This window comes from Typopeltis vanoorti, chromosome 22 (assembly GCF_054136105.1).
Source record: "Typopeltis vanoorti isolate ZY-2024b chromosome 22, IOZ_Tvanoo_1.0, whole genome shotgun sequence".
Taxonomy (NCBI): domain Eukaryota; kingdom Metazoa; phylum Arthropoda; class Arachnida; order Uropygi; family Thelyphonidae; genus Typopeltis; species Typopeltis vanoorti.
Genome location: NC_143570.1, coordinates 74,650,252 through 74,667,249, shown reverse-complemented (window position 1 = coordinate 74,667,249; position 16,998 = coordinate 74,650,252).

Below are 16,998 nucleotides of genomic sequence, written 5' to 3'. Positions count from 1 at the left end.
AGAACTAAAATACGGTATTTCTATTCACTACGCTGTGCATTAAGTAACAAATTATTTTTAAATGGCAGTTAATACCGGAAGGAATATTAACTGCAAATATTGTTGGATGCCAATCATATGATACAAAGTTTCATTACTGATACAATGAAAAATTCTATTTTGATATAATCTAAATTGCAAATGAACTGATAAAATATTTGTTGCGGTATACGCAATGTCAGTCAAACTTCAATGATTACAGGTTGTCGTTTTATCTACGAGTGCTGCATAAATAACCAAAATAATAAACACATTTTCTATCCCACATTCGTGAGAGATAAATTCATAAAAAAAAAACTTAAGGCAAAACCTATATACACGAATTTTCATTTTCCTGTACGATTTTTCCAGTTGGTAAAAGTGATTTGGTTCTCCAGACATCTGAGTCTTACGAGCAGTCGACCAAAGGATATTTGAATTTCAGTTGTTTTTCCTTACAAACTCCATTAAATTTAATTATATAAAACCTCTAAAATATTGTAAATATCAATATTTTCCTTTAAGTTCTGAATAGAGAGTCTGAACATGTAGAAAGGTTTTTTTTTTATTTACATAATACTAAAAGTTAGAAAACTGTTTGCAAAATATTTAATGAAATTTAGCAGATGGAAACAGGCTATTTTCCCTTTATATGATTTGTTTTGGATCGTTGGACAAATCTGTAGTGCAGCTACATTTGTTTCACGCGCAAAACCTATAAACGAAGTAAGATGGGATAGAAAGATTCTGTTTCTGTTTTTAAAGTTATTTAATATAGGTAATCAGATATGCGATTGTCAGAATATTTGAAGAGCGGAGAGTTCGTAGATTTTGAGAGAGAGAGGGTGATCACAAGGAAGAGTTTCACAATTTCAACGTAAAAGTTCATAATGTTCAACAGCTACGTCACTTTCAAGTTAGCCATTTTTCACCACAATAACTTGATTGTGCACGAGAATACTGCGTTTCAGGACAGTTGGCAGCTAAAATAGCTGCCAATTGTAGTTGGTAATACAATTCTAAGTAATGTGATTAAGCAACGTCCAGCATAATTAGTAATTATGCTGGACGTTGCTTAATCACATTTGCTGGATAATTATGCTGGATCTATTTCTGACGGAGTTCTGTTCTGCATAAATGTACACGTCCGTCCGTGTCCGCAAATCAACACCGTTGTGGCTTAATACTCACTAAACGCACTGCAGTCAGCTGTACTTTGACGAGAAAGGTGCTTTCGATTTAAACCCTTTCTTTTCCTGTTCACTTGTATTAGCGAAAAGCTACAATGCGAGGTTCTGCCAAGGACAAACTAGAATCACTATTTTACATTTCGCCTTTCAAACTTTGTTGAGGACAAATTGATCTAATGAAGATTAAAGCAAAAATTATTCCTTATTTATTGTTTACGTGAATATCTTCTAACGTGGCACTTTAGTCATCGCGCTTAATGCCGCATTCTGGAGAATACTTCAGATGTGCCAGATTTAGTTTCCATGTAGCTAAATATGTACATGCATCTCCGCATTCAGCTGCTTTCTCCATTATAATTTAGAAAAAAAAAAACCTTTGAGAGAACTCGTGTGTGTGTGCACGAGCACCCTTATTCACTAGTATGCCTATGTAATGTTTACTTAAAAAAAGAACAGAAATCACCACTCTTGCACTCCAGTTCTTATAGTAGCTAGCACTTTTGCGTACTGCATGACATTCGAGGGGATATAATAAAAAAAAAAAATAAAAAAAAAACTCATATCGTAGCTAGAGACATTTCACACAAGAGTTGAATTCTCCAGGGTAGTGCGATCCACTTTCAGAAAAACTTTGCCCTTGACACAGATTTGTGGTTGTTTCGGGAAGAGAATCAATAATTTGGCCACAAACAGTGAACAGAAATAATAATCACAATAAAATATTACCCGAATCGTGTTACTTTTGCTTATAATAAGTATTTTAACATTTATTTCACTTCAGAACTGTCCGTTCACAAGATTATTTTCTCAATATTTAACGAGAGACTATTTTTTTTGATTAACTGAGTGGAGATCCCGATTAAAAGTTGAACTGTCAAAAGAATTGAGAAACAGGTTTCAGTTCAATATCTTATTCAATTCGCAGAAGTATTTGCACTGACAGAAGTTGAGTCTGCATCTCAGTGCCCCTTTAGACAGACAACTCGCTAGATTAAAGAAATCATTTTTTAATTATTTAGATGCTGGCGTTCATTCATTATTATTATTATTAATGTGAATCCTACCCACGAATAGGTGATGGAAGAATTTAATTTATCAGTTGAGACGTAAACCCTGTTAATTGGAGGAATAATTGGCTTTAAAAAGGTCCAGGTTAGGTCTCCAAAAGAGAGTTATCAGACTAAGAAATCCAGGGTAGCCCTTAACTTCTTTTATTTTTCGTTTTAGTTTATGCCAATTTTACCTACACCCTCCCCCGAAAAAAACAAAAAAATAAAACAATTTCGCCCGTGAAAATGCACGTCTTTCACCTACGGTAGAGTCGGCCCTGATCAAAACCTTAGCCCATCCACGATATTAATACTATTATACAACAGGCCCTTTTGTTAGGAGCATTCACAAAAAACGAATCGCATTTTATCATTTTTTGAAGTATCGTAAAAACTTACTTGTTTGCTCTAAGAGACCAAACAAGTTTAAGACTACCAAAACAGCTACGGCACACACACACACACATACAGTAGGATCGGAAGGCATGGTCTGTTGGCTGGAATGTGGCAACACCATCCATAGTTGGTTGTTTAGATTACGCCAAAGTAAATACGGCTAGGAGAGAAGCAAGAAGGGTGTGATTTGTCTGTGAATTGTGTGTTGGCTTGAGATTCCGAGAATGAATATCCTAGTCTTTCTAAGAGACTGGCTAAGTCATCTTCAGATTGCGAGTCCTTACTACGTTGTTAATCGAACTTCGTAATTTCCATTCATGCTTTCGTTATTGTCGCTATACAAGGATCCGGTCAAAGCAGTTATTCGTAAGGAACATTTACATGCCGCCAAGGATTTCATTATTTCTTCTGTAACCTGTCTACCAACTTTTATCTGATGTGCGCGATTTAATGAAATAATTCACACACGTGATTACGACATACTGCAGCAACTAACGGAATTTTGTTTCCTTTATTTTCATACACAAAAAATCGGCCGTTCCGCTAAAGCATCGAATGAATAAAATTTATGGAAGGACGAAAGGGGAGAGATCTAAATATGATGATAAATAAGAAAAAATCTCAACTATATTTAAATATTCCATAATCAGAATGTACAACTGATTACTGTACTAACCATTTACGCTATAATCAACTTTGATTTACCCAATCCAAGTGTAAGGTTATTCAAATAATTCCACCAATGTTTCGTAAACAACTTACTTTGATTAAGCACTCGACGTTTTTTGCGACCACTTACGTCAGTCAAGTTCTGCTTCCCATGCTGTTGCTGTTTCACAATCTATGACATTTTTATGTATGCGAAGGTCTAGCACAAAACATACAATTGTAAGAAGCTTTTTTCCACTTGGTTAGATATAATAAATTTAGTTTAATCCTTTATCCAAGTATAATCAAACAAAGGTTGCGCCTGAAGTATCTTCAGCAGTGAGGCAACCCGTGGTAAAGGTGGACTAAGCTCTCATCACTACTTGTCTTAGTATCTCCCATAATGAAAAGCATATCTCCTTGCGGACATCTATAATAACACTATGCATTAAGGGAAGGGTCATTACCCAAAAGTTAATTTGTATTGAGGTCTCGTCAATGGGAGGCAATCAATAAAGGTCGAAACCGGTCTGGATAGTGGCCTTTATCTAAATATTTAAAAAATGATTTCTTTAATCTAGCGAGTTGCCCGTCTAATGGGCCACTGAGATGTAGATTCAACTTCTGTCAGTACAAATACTTCTGCGAATTCAATAAGATATTGAACTGAAACCTGTTTCTCAATTCTTTGGACAGTTCAACTTTTAGTCGGGATCTCCTTTCAGTTAATCAAAAAAAAAAATAGTCTATCGTTAAATATTGAGAAAATAATCTTGTGAACGGACAGTTCTGAAGTGAAATAAATGTTAAAATGCTTACTATAAGCAAACGTAACACGATTCGGGTAATATTTTGTTATGATTATTATTTCTGTTTACTGTTTGTGGCCAAATTATTGATTCTCTTCCCGAAACAACCACAAATCTGTGTCAAGGGCAAAGTTTTTGTGAAAGTGGATCGCAGTACCCTGGACATTTCAACTCTTGTGTGAAATGTCTCTGGCTATGACATGAGTTTTTTTTATTTTTATTATTTCCCCTCGAATGTCATGCAGTACTTAAAAGTGCCAGCTACTATAAGAACTGGAGTGCAAGAGTAATTTCTGTTCTTTTGTTTTAGTAAACATTACATAGGCATACTAGAGAATAAGGGTGCGCGCGCACACACGAGTTCTTTCAAGGTTTATTTTTTTCTCCACTATAGTGAAGTAATATTCAACGCAGCTGAATGCGGTGATGCATGTACATATTTAGCTACATGGAAACTAAATCTGGCACATCTGAAGTATTCTCCAGAATGCGGCATTAAGCGCGATGACTAAAGTGCCACGTTAGAAGATATTCACATAAAAAATAAATAAGGAATAATTTTTGCTTTAATCTTCATTAGATCAATTTGTCCTCAACAAAGTTTGAAAGGCGAAATGTAAAATAGTGAATCTAGTTAGTCCTTGGAAGAACCTCGCATCGTAGCTTTTTGCTCATACAAGTGAACAGGAAAACAAAGGGTTTAAACCGAAAGCACCTTTCTCGTCAAAATACAGCTGACTGCAGTGAGTTTAGTGAGTATTAAGCCACAACGGTGTTGATTTGCGGACACGGACGTGTACATTTGTGCAGAACAGAACTCCGTTAGAAATAGATCCAGCATAATTATCCAGCAAATGTGATTAAGCAACGTCCAGCATAATTAGTAATTATGCTGGACGTTGCTTAATCACATTACTTAGAATTGTATTACCAACTACAATTGGCAGCTATTTTAGCTGCCAACTGTCCTGAAACGCAGTATTCTCGTGCACGATCAAGTTATTGTGGTGAAAAATGGCTAACTTGAAAGTGACGTAGCTGTTGAACATTATGAAAAGTTACGTTGAAATTGTGAAACTCTTCCTTGTGATCGCCCTCTCTCTCTCAAAATCTACGAACTCTCCTCTCTTCAAATATTCTGACAATCGCATATCTGATTACCTATATTAAATACTTTAAAAACAGAAACAGAATCTTTCTATCCCATCTTACTTCGTTTCTAGGTTTTGCGCGCTGAAACAAAAGTAGCTGCACTACAGATTTGTATTTAGTTATTCCCCTCATCGATCCAACACAAATATAAAGGAAAAATAGTCTGTGTCCATCTGCTAAATTTCATTAAATATTTGCAAACAGTTTTCTAACTTTTAGTATTATGCAAATAAAAAAAAACCTTTCTACATGTTCAGACTCTCTACTCAGTACATAAAGGAAAATATTGATATTTACAATATCTCAGAGATTATATAATTAAATTTAATGTAATGTGTAAGGAAAAACAACTGAAATTCAAATATCCTTGAGTCGACTGTTCGGAAGACTCAGCTGTCTGGAGAAACAAATTACTTTTACCAGTTGGAAAAATTGTACAGAAAAATTAAAAGTCTCGTGTATATAGATTTCGCTTTCAGTATTTTTTATGAATTTATCTCTCACGAATGTGGGATAGAAAATGTGTTTATTATTTTGGTTATTTATGCAGCACTAGTAAATGAAATGACAACCTGCAATCGTTGAAGTTCGACTGAAAAGCATATACCGCAACAAATATTTTATCAGTTCATTTGCAATTAAGATTATATCAAAATATAATTTTTCATTATATCCGTAATGAAACTTTGTATCATATGATTGGCATCCAACAATATTTGCAGTTAAAATTCCTTCCGGTATTTACTTGACATTTAAAAATAATTTGGTACGTAATGCACAGCGTAGCGAATAGAAATACTGTATATTAGTACTGTAACAGTAATACATTAAAAGTTAATTTGTAATGATTATTCACCCTCGTAAACATACATATCTAATAGATATTAATTGTTAAAGTGCCGATTTGAATCTAATGAAATAAATACGTTTTAAAGAAATCATAAATTAAATATTACTATCTGGTTTAGACTATGAAAATTTGGAATATAAATAAATAATTCTGAAGTATGAAAGAGATCATTGTCAGTCTTCAAGGATATTAGGTTTAATGAAACACATCTTCAATTATATGTATTTTACTTCTTCCAAATCGGCATGCATGACGGATTAAATTAAGATCTATCATTCTTGTTATCTCTTTCAAATATCATCTTACTCTTCAAGCAAGAGATGCCTTATAGGTATTTCGAAATTAACTCTTAACATTTGCTTTCAACTTATTCCCATAAAGATGTTAACAGTCAAACGTTCATATTTTTCGTGTTTCTTCAGGGCAAAAGCTTGTGTACAATGTAGACATTGCAATGTCTACAAATACGTTGTGTCTCACAACGTATTAAATCAAGAATGTAAAGGAGCATGTCAATAGTTCCTTAGACTTCTTAAAGCCAGCCCAAGAAAAAATAAACCATTGAAAGAATAGGTGTTGCTTTATGTAGGGTAATCTAATATCATTTACCGCCTTGCGATATGTTTTCTTTCTTAGCACCTGTCAAATCCACACAGCTAAGAGAGATGTATGGTCCCGCAACTACACGGCAACTTAAACCATTTTTCTCTGACCATAACAATGAAGGTGCAGCCGTTTTTTACTCTAGGACGGAGGAGAAAAATCCCACGCATCTGAACACCGAAGATTTCTAATCTAAACTTCGCGTCTTGCCTCCCATTGTGCGCACCAAAAGACGTACTCAATAGGAAAAGATTTTTGGCGGTATAGCATATGTTTGGAACAGTTAAGATCAACTTGACAATTCTTCAGAGTTCGTCGCCTTTTCTTTGGGAAACCGAATGGAATGGTAATTAACTAAAAATGATAGAAATGTTTATGAAAAAGATGAGTAGATTTTCTATTAAATTTCGTCTGATGTCCTCATTTTTATTTTTTACTGCTCTTGCATATAACAGTAGATTGTTCAAAGCTGCTGACTGTATAAGACCATGTAGAAGGCACTGAAAATTGAGAATAATATAACATACTTCTTTAAATAAAAAAGATATCTTAATTAATCAGCTCCTTTCGTATAATTGTCGATTATATCTGTGTGGAGAAAGCGCTCGTATGGGAAAGTAAATTTATAATTAAAGTTGGTGCGCTAAGACACCTCTCGCACACTTACCGTTTGTAATGCTGTTTCCATAATGTGTTAGAGATTGCAAAAATAATGAGAACTCATTCATATCAACCGTCAGTTTCAAATAACCCATTAATCAAGTATTTATTTTATCCAATTTGTTGACAGCAAATCAGCATTTAAAAGAACTCATTTGTTAGAGTCTTCCTTCGAAGCAGCTATTTGCTCTCTTTTGTTTAGGTCTAACAGGATTACAGTTCCATTAGAATAAAAGCCTAAGAGGCAACGTGGATTATGTTTTCTGCTATAATTTGTGCCATGTCTTTTAACCACCTTACCACCCATTATGGATCAAATACGCATCCAGATACGCTTCTTATCCATTATATATTTAAATATAATTTTAACGGTATTACAATTTTAATATGCACTTCGCATCCCTGGTAACTTGGACGTATATATATACGTCCTGGCCGGTAGCTTCGGATGCACAATGAAATTGCTCAACAGCAGTATTTTAGGTCGGAAACATAATTAAAGTTCGAGTATATTTGCGTAGCACAGACGATCTACTTGATATCTCTACCACCATTGTCTTTTATGGCCTTCTCCGAATATTCTTCGCATTAACTTATTCAGTGAGTCTTCGCTTTCTTCATTTAACTGTCATCCTACCCCACATCGCTGAATGGAATTTTTTGAATATCATGTCTTGAATACTTCTTCAGACGGATTTGCATCTCTACACATGTAAGTAGCATCTTCTTGGGAGATGGAACCAGTTTTGCCAGCCTGGCTAGCCGAGTGGTTAGCGTATCCAGCCTCCAGCCAACAGGCTTCGGGTTCGAATTCCGCCTTGGGCATGGATCTTTTTGATTGTCTTTGGAAATATAGTGGTGATAGTCGCCGGTTGATGGCGTTTGCGGTTAGTTAGGATATTGAGTGGCTGAGACAGAGTCGTAGAGCAGGTACCCTCCTTCGATGAGTCTTGGACTCCCTGAAGGTGTCTAATAATAATAATAATAATCTTGAATACTTCTTCAGACGGATTTGCATCTCTACACATGTAAGTAGCATCTTCTTGGGAGATGGATTTCACTATTTCTCTTGAGAAGACTGATTAAGCCATATTTGAAAATGTTCATGAAAAATTCTTAGCAATTTGAATTGGTTTTGTCGCTCCTAATATATTAGAAATAACCAGAATTCATATATATACACACTATCTGATCAAAAATATGCTGACTCCTGCTTATCCCAGCTCTCACTCCATTGTGAAAAAGATTTATATTCAGTTTTCCATCCTTTGCTGCCATAACAGCGTCTAGTCTTTTGGGAAGGCTTTCAACTAGTTTTGGTATGTTATTGGGTAATTCCCACCTATTCCTTCAGATCACTGTGAGGTCGGCCACTGATGCCGATCCATTCAGCCCAGTTTGCAATTGACATTCCAATTCGTCCCCTAGGTGTTTAGAACGTAAAGAATAGGGCCCTTTGAATGCCGGTCACGGTATTCAACACCATATCATTAAACTATCCTACTGAAATTTCGCTTTGTGGAGCTAGGGACATTGTCGTATTAATAAAAGAAATCGCCCTTCACTAAACTCTTGCCATATTCTAGACAATTCTCTGATCCCAGTGGGGATCAAAGAATTGTCTAGAATTGTCCTGGCTCAAACCATTGATATACATCTTCAGACCGTGATTCTCCTCCACCACAATTTATAGTCACAACACATTCGGGTAAGTAACATTCTTGGTATCCGTTGATTCTAACAGGTATCTCTTGAGTCTAACAGCAAGTGGTTAAGCATGATTCCGCACTCCAGGAAACGTGTTTCCACTGCTCCAGAGTCAAATGGCGACGAGCTGTACACCACTCCACCTTACCCTAGGTGTTGCCATTGTTGACGTTAGGCTTGTGCAGGTAGCTAGACTATGGAAACTTCACGTTCTTCAGCTCCCGATGAACAGATATGGTGCTGGCGTTGCTTGCGGAAGCATTTCCAATCTCGGTAGCCAGTTATAGGCCAGTGATCTGATTTTATCCGATGAGAGGCTCTTTTTTCACACCACATTCTACAGCACTCGACGGTCCCACTGTGATTGTATGTTGTCCACAAGGTCACGAGTGTGTTGTTGCTGCTGCTAGGCATTTCTACATCGCAGTAACATCATTCACAGTTCATCAGAGTAGAAATTTCCCGAACTGAGTTGTTGGAAAGGTGACACCCTATGATAATGCCACATCGAAAGGCAGTGAACTCTGCAGTATGGGCCAGTTTACTGATATGTTTGTCTATGAGGATTTTATGACTGAGTGTTTCCATTTATGGATGATGATGTATATAGTTATATCCACAACTTCAAAGGTGTGTCCGGATATTTGATCAGATAGTGTATATATTATTATTCTGTATATTTATTTAGATATTTATTCACGTAATTCATATATTACATAACCCTCTGCGGACTTAACAAATTCATGAATAAAGAATTAGCCTAGAGGTTGCTATATATAATAATATGTTATTATTATATTATCTGGTAGCCTAGTTGGACGAAACGTTTAGCGGATCAGCTTTACAACAAGAAGCTGCGTGTTCAAATCTGATCTTGAGCATGAATATCAATGATATTCTTTAGGTGGGAGAATAACCTCATCCACAAGCATTTTGGTGGCCTGAAGTGGGTTGAAAAAAAGTTCGATATCTGCTTCTATTGAAAGCAGGTTTTACAGACTATTTAAAAGATATCGTCTTTTTTTTTTTGTGGAAGTCCCAAAAATGAACTTTAAGCAACAAATTATATATATTTCCGAGGAGGTAACATGCCACAAGGTAGGTAACCGAGCATTAACTACGCAAAAGAAATAATTTTTAGTCAGAAAATAGCCGTCGCACCTATAGAGGTTGCAAACCTATAGTAAATAAGCTTCGCGAATGGATAGTTATATAATCCAGCAACCCTGCCCTGGAGACAAAAAATTAACCATTTCACGTCACTTCGAGCTTCTAGTAATCGGTTCGGTCGTCACATCTGATTGCACAGAATGGCAGGCATGCTGTGTTTCGACAGAAATTCCAACACCGAGCAATTTGAGGTAAAGCGTTGTGAAGAAACTGATCTACAGAACGTTTTTTTTTAATTTATTTTATTATTTTTTTTTATTATTACACATCTTGCAAATGAAGGCTAGCATTAGAGTGATAATGTCGATTTGTAGTTGACACTTTTTCCTCCTTTTTGCTTGGCAAAAAATGTCCTAAGCGATCAGCATAGATCCCTCTACTTTTGAACTGGGAAAATATATTTGCGTTTTGCTAATTGATTCTTCTCCGAAAGTAAGTTTTATTTCTAAGCGAACCTTAACTTGAATTCTTAACAAACTGTTCACCTCGATTCTCTTATCAAGTATCGTTTGATAATATCATCATCCCCGGACAAGATCTTCTCGTGCCCGCTTATCTCCAGCATTTCTTAACTCAAAACAAACCCCCCCACGGCCTCATAGGAGAAAGACACGCAGTGTCTTTCTTTCTCAGAATGATCTATTTCTTAGCCATTTAGTTTGGTACTGCAGTTACTCTTGCAAAGTCTCGAGTCAATATCCATTTATAGGTCATTTTCTGATCTTCCTAACCAACTTCTCCATTTTATGTATACGACCTCCCTCTTCAATAACTGTTTTTGCCTTTGATTTCCTCCAAAGACTTATAGTCGTTTGGAAAAACAGTAGTGGGGGGGGGGAAGTAATTTCATATACGCAATAATAGCTGCATTCTGATTTGAAGGATTTAAAAAATAGTATCGTGAAATATTTTAATATGAGGAATTTTTTTGAAAAATAATATTCTGAAATATTTTGTAAAATTTGATTAATCGCTACTTCAATCAGATTATAGCGTTCCGAATCGATAAAAATTTATTATAAATTAGAACGAACGATTTATGAAGCTAAAAGCAAGTTCATTTAGAAAATGTGATGATGATGCAATAATAAAAGAATATGAATTTAAATCACCTTTGATTTATCCCGGATCATTTTCATACTTATTTTTCTCTTTCTGTTAAAAACATTTCTGTTAAAAACTTCTCAAAACATAAAATAGATCAATCAGATTATTTCAGCGAAGCTAATGGTTTAAATAATTCTCAAGCTGCACACTCATTAGAAACATGTTGAGAGTATTAACCTTCTCCCAAGAATTGATATCAATAAATACTGATGGGATAACGATGGTGAGTTTCTTAATTTTAATGAATGTTTCCATTAATACATTCAGTGTATTGGAAAGTTCATAATTATCATGATGTTCGATGCATTCCTGCAATTACTTTCAAAATTACCTTTCTTAGTTAAACACTGCTTATCAACTGTGCATTTTCATCGTCATCATATATTAGAGTAGACAGGTAAGAAAAATGGGGAAATCAAGAAAATGTGCCTTCCAGCTGATAAAATTAATAGCAGATCATAAAATCCCATCTGTGCAGACAGTTAATTCCGTCGGGATGATGTCCACTTGTAAGATCTTTTAATCACAATAATCGACCAATATAGAGCGACCCAAATAGATCTTCTATCAAAGTGCTTAATGAGGCGACTGCATAATTAGTATTTAAACGATATTGCGTGAAAATAGCTTGCATTTTGCATATTCTCTTGAATTCGCCACTACATCATAATGATTTCCCATTATGAATATACGATAGACAATTAAGCTTTTCACGGTAAGCGAGATAAAATACGATTAAACATTAATGTTTAACGTTGGACGTGCGAAGAAGTAACGTTGGTTGTAGTACACCATCATGGTACGACTTTATTTGACGCTGAGATTGCAAAGTTTTCTTTCTTTTTTTTTTCTCCCTAATCAAAATTATATTCGGTAACTGAGTGTTTTATGCGATAGTATGTAATTTGCGATGTGACTGCCAATCACGAGGGTTGTTATATGTAAACCTAAAGTAAATTAGTGCTATGGGTTGGGTAAAGGGATTTAATGTTATCACCACATTTTAAGAAGATTCTAATCAAATTAAACGTTTATTTTTATCAATTAAAGATAATCTGAGAAATCTATTACGTGATATTCAAAATTGTGGTAGCTAATTAAAGTAGCGTAAGAACTATAAAAGTCTGTTTTGAAAATTTTGCAGTGACTGCAAAATTAAGCAGATTGAAACCATCTAAGTATCATCACCAATGTTAAAAATTAATAAAAAGCAGGACGACGAGTTGAAATTATATTACCGACCAATCCACGTTGTATAATATTTTGATTTGGTACTCGCTGTTTTAATGTATTGCTAAATAAATCGTTCGTTCAGGTAAGAAAAGTCATAAACGCGAGATGGTTGCATACGTGTTAGCCATTGCAAATATGAAAATACTGCATTTCCTTTGAGTGTGCCATTTATCATCGTTCGCATCTGTCGACTGTTTGATTTCGTCTGAAACTTTCGAGGAAATTTTACCTGCTCATTTTCGGAAACACTCGAATTTTGTTTGCTTACACATGGATACAAGAATAAACAAGAATATAATTTACTCTGTAACCAAGTAAAAGAAAAAAAGTACAGCTATCCTGATCCAGAGTATTTTAATAATAAGGTGATACATACACCGTTTGCTTGCTTGTATATAGAAAATATGTTACAAACACTGCATTAATTTAGCCTTGATATCTTTCTAGATTTGATGCCTTCTGGTTGTGGTTTTGAAACATGACCCCGCTAATTCTATATACTTAAGGCATGCATACACAATTCAAGCGATATACGATTATATACGGGAGTAGGTTATGGCATTCCCGTAACAAGCCCTAAGGGTGTGGATGACACTTGGACGACAATCGTCAGACTACAGTTAGTACCGCTAAGGTTTTATTATTGACATAGAAACCTAATTTCGGTTTTTCAATTTTATGTTCACCAAATTGATCTCCTGATTATAGTTTCATGCATAATCAGGATGCAGTTCCAATTTACTAGTTATGAGTTTGCAGTGGAAGATAAATAATTCAAAATGAATATGATATTAATAAGGATTAGCTCTTTAGCATTTGATTTAAAAATCGATTTTACCGGGAGTTTCAGTTTTCGTTATAAGATTGTATCCTTTTCTTAAACATCAATTTTAATTATAACAAGAAAAAAATATGGAAATTAGGACATTAACAGCGCTTAGCCTGTGCTCAAACAAATTCTTTTCTTCTCCTCTGTAAATATTAAGCTTTTTTTAAAGGGACTAGAAAATGAATGAATAAAAGTAGACGTGAACACTTGAGAACATCTCCACCTTATACGATCCTTTCTTACTTTTTTAAAGCATGAATATGGATATTACGTAACGTCTTTAACCGGGAAAATATATAAGTACTCTAAGTTAGGTTTAGAACACAGACATTTGGGAGAATAGGTGTACTTGTCGCAGATGTCTTGACACAGTTTTTCGTGAGATCCGTATACCTGCGATTGAATGGAGCCGACTTGCAAGCTGACCTGCAGGGTGTGTCGATTACGTTTTGTAGTTAAAACCAAAAATCTGTCTTCGTACTCCGCGGTAGAGCGAGGGTGACCTCTTAGCAAATGTCTGGAATACATTCCATTGGTGTTTGAAACGCTGCCCAGATCCTGGATACAAAGCTGTGTGAGATTCCAAACACCCTGGCAATATCAGTAATTCTGCGGCTTTCTTCAAGCTTTCCAATAATTCTTCCCCGAGTGAAATCATCTCAATGATGTCTTTGAGACATCCAAGTTTGAAACTTTATTCCTTCGTGAAAAGAGCTTCCTTCAACACAGTTCGCTTAGCTTTCTACTCGATATCGTCAGTTATACAAATGGCCATAAGCTGATTTGTCTGAATGGGAGGCTGTAATCTTCAGAAATAGTGATCGTACTTAGGTTTTGGACACTAGTGTATAATCACAAATTCAAACTCACGTTAAATATGTAATGATATGAAACGAACTAAAATAGATGAAACGTTAATGTTTTGGGTGATTGATATTTTTTCCACCATTGATTCAGTAATTAAGCTGACGTAATAACTTTTTTTGAAGAGAAAGATGTCCCAAGTATCCAGCAGGAGATTGTCACGTAATCAGCATTAGTATTATCTTGGGGGCATTCAAACCTTTTTTGCGGTGGTTTATCTGGATGATATTTTTACCTATAAAATTTGACGACAGAGAGTATACTGCTACAGGATTGACAGAGTTTTGGCCGAAAGTAATATATATTGATGTTTTAAAGTTATAGTCTCTGCGAAATATTACTGTTAAATTTAAGTCGGTCTATGGTTTGACTGAAACTAACTACAACTGGAATGCTTACAAATTTGGAAGGAGTTCAGATGAACAATATTAATGTATTAGTAGAAAAAACACATCTTTTGAATGTCACACACGACAGTTATCAATTTACTCGTATTGAAATTTTCTTAAACAGCCATGCTTAAAGCGGGATTCAGATGGTTATTCTAGCCGCTTGTCCAACCGGGCCTGAAACATAAAAAGGTTAAGCGTTTCTGAGCTGGAATTTAATTAGAGCGAACTATGATAAAGTGAGAATATTATTTAGTTTGAATACATATATTTTAAGGTACGTCATCAATGGTTTAAATACGTTTCGGATGTCTGTCATCAACAAGGGTGGAATCGGATTCATACAGAATGATGATGGAATTATAGGGTAAAAATGCATGAAAAAAAGTGAACTTTTTGCATTACTAGAGATGTTGGAGGAATAAAAAGTCATGCACCTCGAACATTCGGTCGGCTGCCGGAGAAGAAACTAGATACTCAATCACAAAATGCGGTGAACGCCACAAATTAGTATTTTCAGCTGCTTGTGCACCACATCGATCATTGAAAGTACTTACAACAAACAATCGAGCTTCTCCAAATCGTTTTTTTTACCTTTTTTTCTCTCGATCTTCATAACATATATGCAAACAGCTGTGGAATATATACCGACGATCACTGACTACACAAGGAGCCTCTCTTCATAGCAAAAGCATGATATAAATGGACTTCATTATTAAAGACGTGAGATATTTTCTTTTTGAGAGGGCCGAGACATGGTTTAATTTCCAAGCTGATAGGGTATATGCCACTAAACAGGAAAACGTGAAAAGTAAGACAGCGTTTGAAAGGAGAATGATTGCCAGTGCACAAGTTTGAGGACAATTTTTTACAAATGTCTTCAGATACTCTGACTTTGCATTCTTCAGTTTGCATGTCAAACTAAATTTAAATAAATGTAATTTATAGTTGTTTAATTCAAAGCAGATTAGTATGAGGATTCGGGAATGCGCAAAGTGCTTAAACAGGAACGAACGACACTTTTCTTAAGCGTGGAAATTTGAAGAGTATGATCCCTGGAGGTAATAATTTTTGCCATGTTGCAGTTGAACCATTGGGATAAGAGGAGAATCCACCACTCATAGTTTTGGCGTGAAATGAAAACTCCAGCTATAAAACACATCATGCAACAATTATTAAACTGCATTTGGGGGCTTAATGTTGAAATAATTATAACATAATTCATCTAACTTCTGAAGGTCTTCCATGCATATACCCAGCTATAACTTTACAAGCAAAGCGTACAGAATAAAATAAATTTGCGCTCTCATCTTTCGCAGATGAACGAAGGATCTCATATGAATTATAATAAAGTGATGCGTGGGTATATACAATATGTTCGCAAAGTTCTTTGCTTAAATATATCTCGGCCAAAAATACTGGTGTTTCTTTATGGTTTTGTGTAAACATCCATTTTTTTAACGAAATCATCATTACGATGTAGACAGTACGACTGGTTTAAAGGGATATTCTAAGCTACTGGTCAATGGATATCTTCTACAAAAAAAGTTTCGACTGATAAAATAGATAACTATAATCAACAATTTCATCTCATTTTATAGATCTCATTAATTTCAACAGATGTGACAAAAGCAAATGGAAATAAGATGTTTATTCAGTCATGTTAGATAATAAGAGGACTTCTGTTTTCATTGCGCATTTTGTTATTTTTCATCCAGATAAATGAATAACATCTAGCTACATATACAACCGGCTAGTGGTTGTTTCTGATGGTTTAAAATAAAAATAATAAAAAATACCGAAATCTCGCTGTATTTTATTTAAAAATTGTTGAACGAGGAGGAGGAGAGCTTAACACAGTGAAAAGAAGACTGCAGTAAAACTCTGTCACATTATTTCACGAGAAGATTTGTTCACATGAAATTCACCATTAACCCGTCATCACGTATACGCTGAAAAGATTATTTCAAGCACATTATAAAGAAACGAGTAAGCGTGTCAGAGCATGCATCGTGCGAAAGCAAAGAATGCAGTGTGTATTGGATGAAATAAAAATAGTGTTGGACAGAGAGAGAGAGAGAGAGAGAGAGAGAGAGAGAACAAGTGCAGACGAGCGTCATCGATCGAGCAAAAGAGGACGCAGATACACTAAGTGGGAGCTTCTTGTTTGGGGCAAATTCCTAGGCTAGGCAGCTACCGAGTGAGCTTTTAGATTAGCGATAAGTAACCTTTTATTACGTTGGTCTCCAATTTGAGATCATTGCTATCTCTCTATCTCCTACTCTTCTGGTTGCATATACAGTACATTGTTTTTGTAGTAAGAA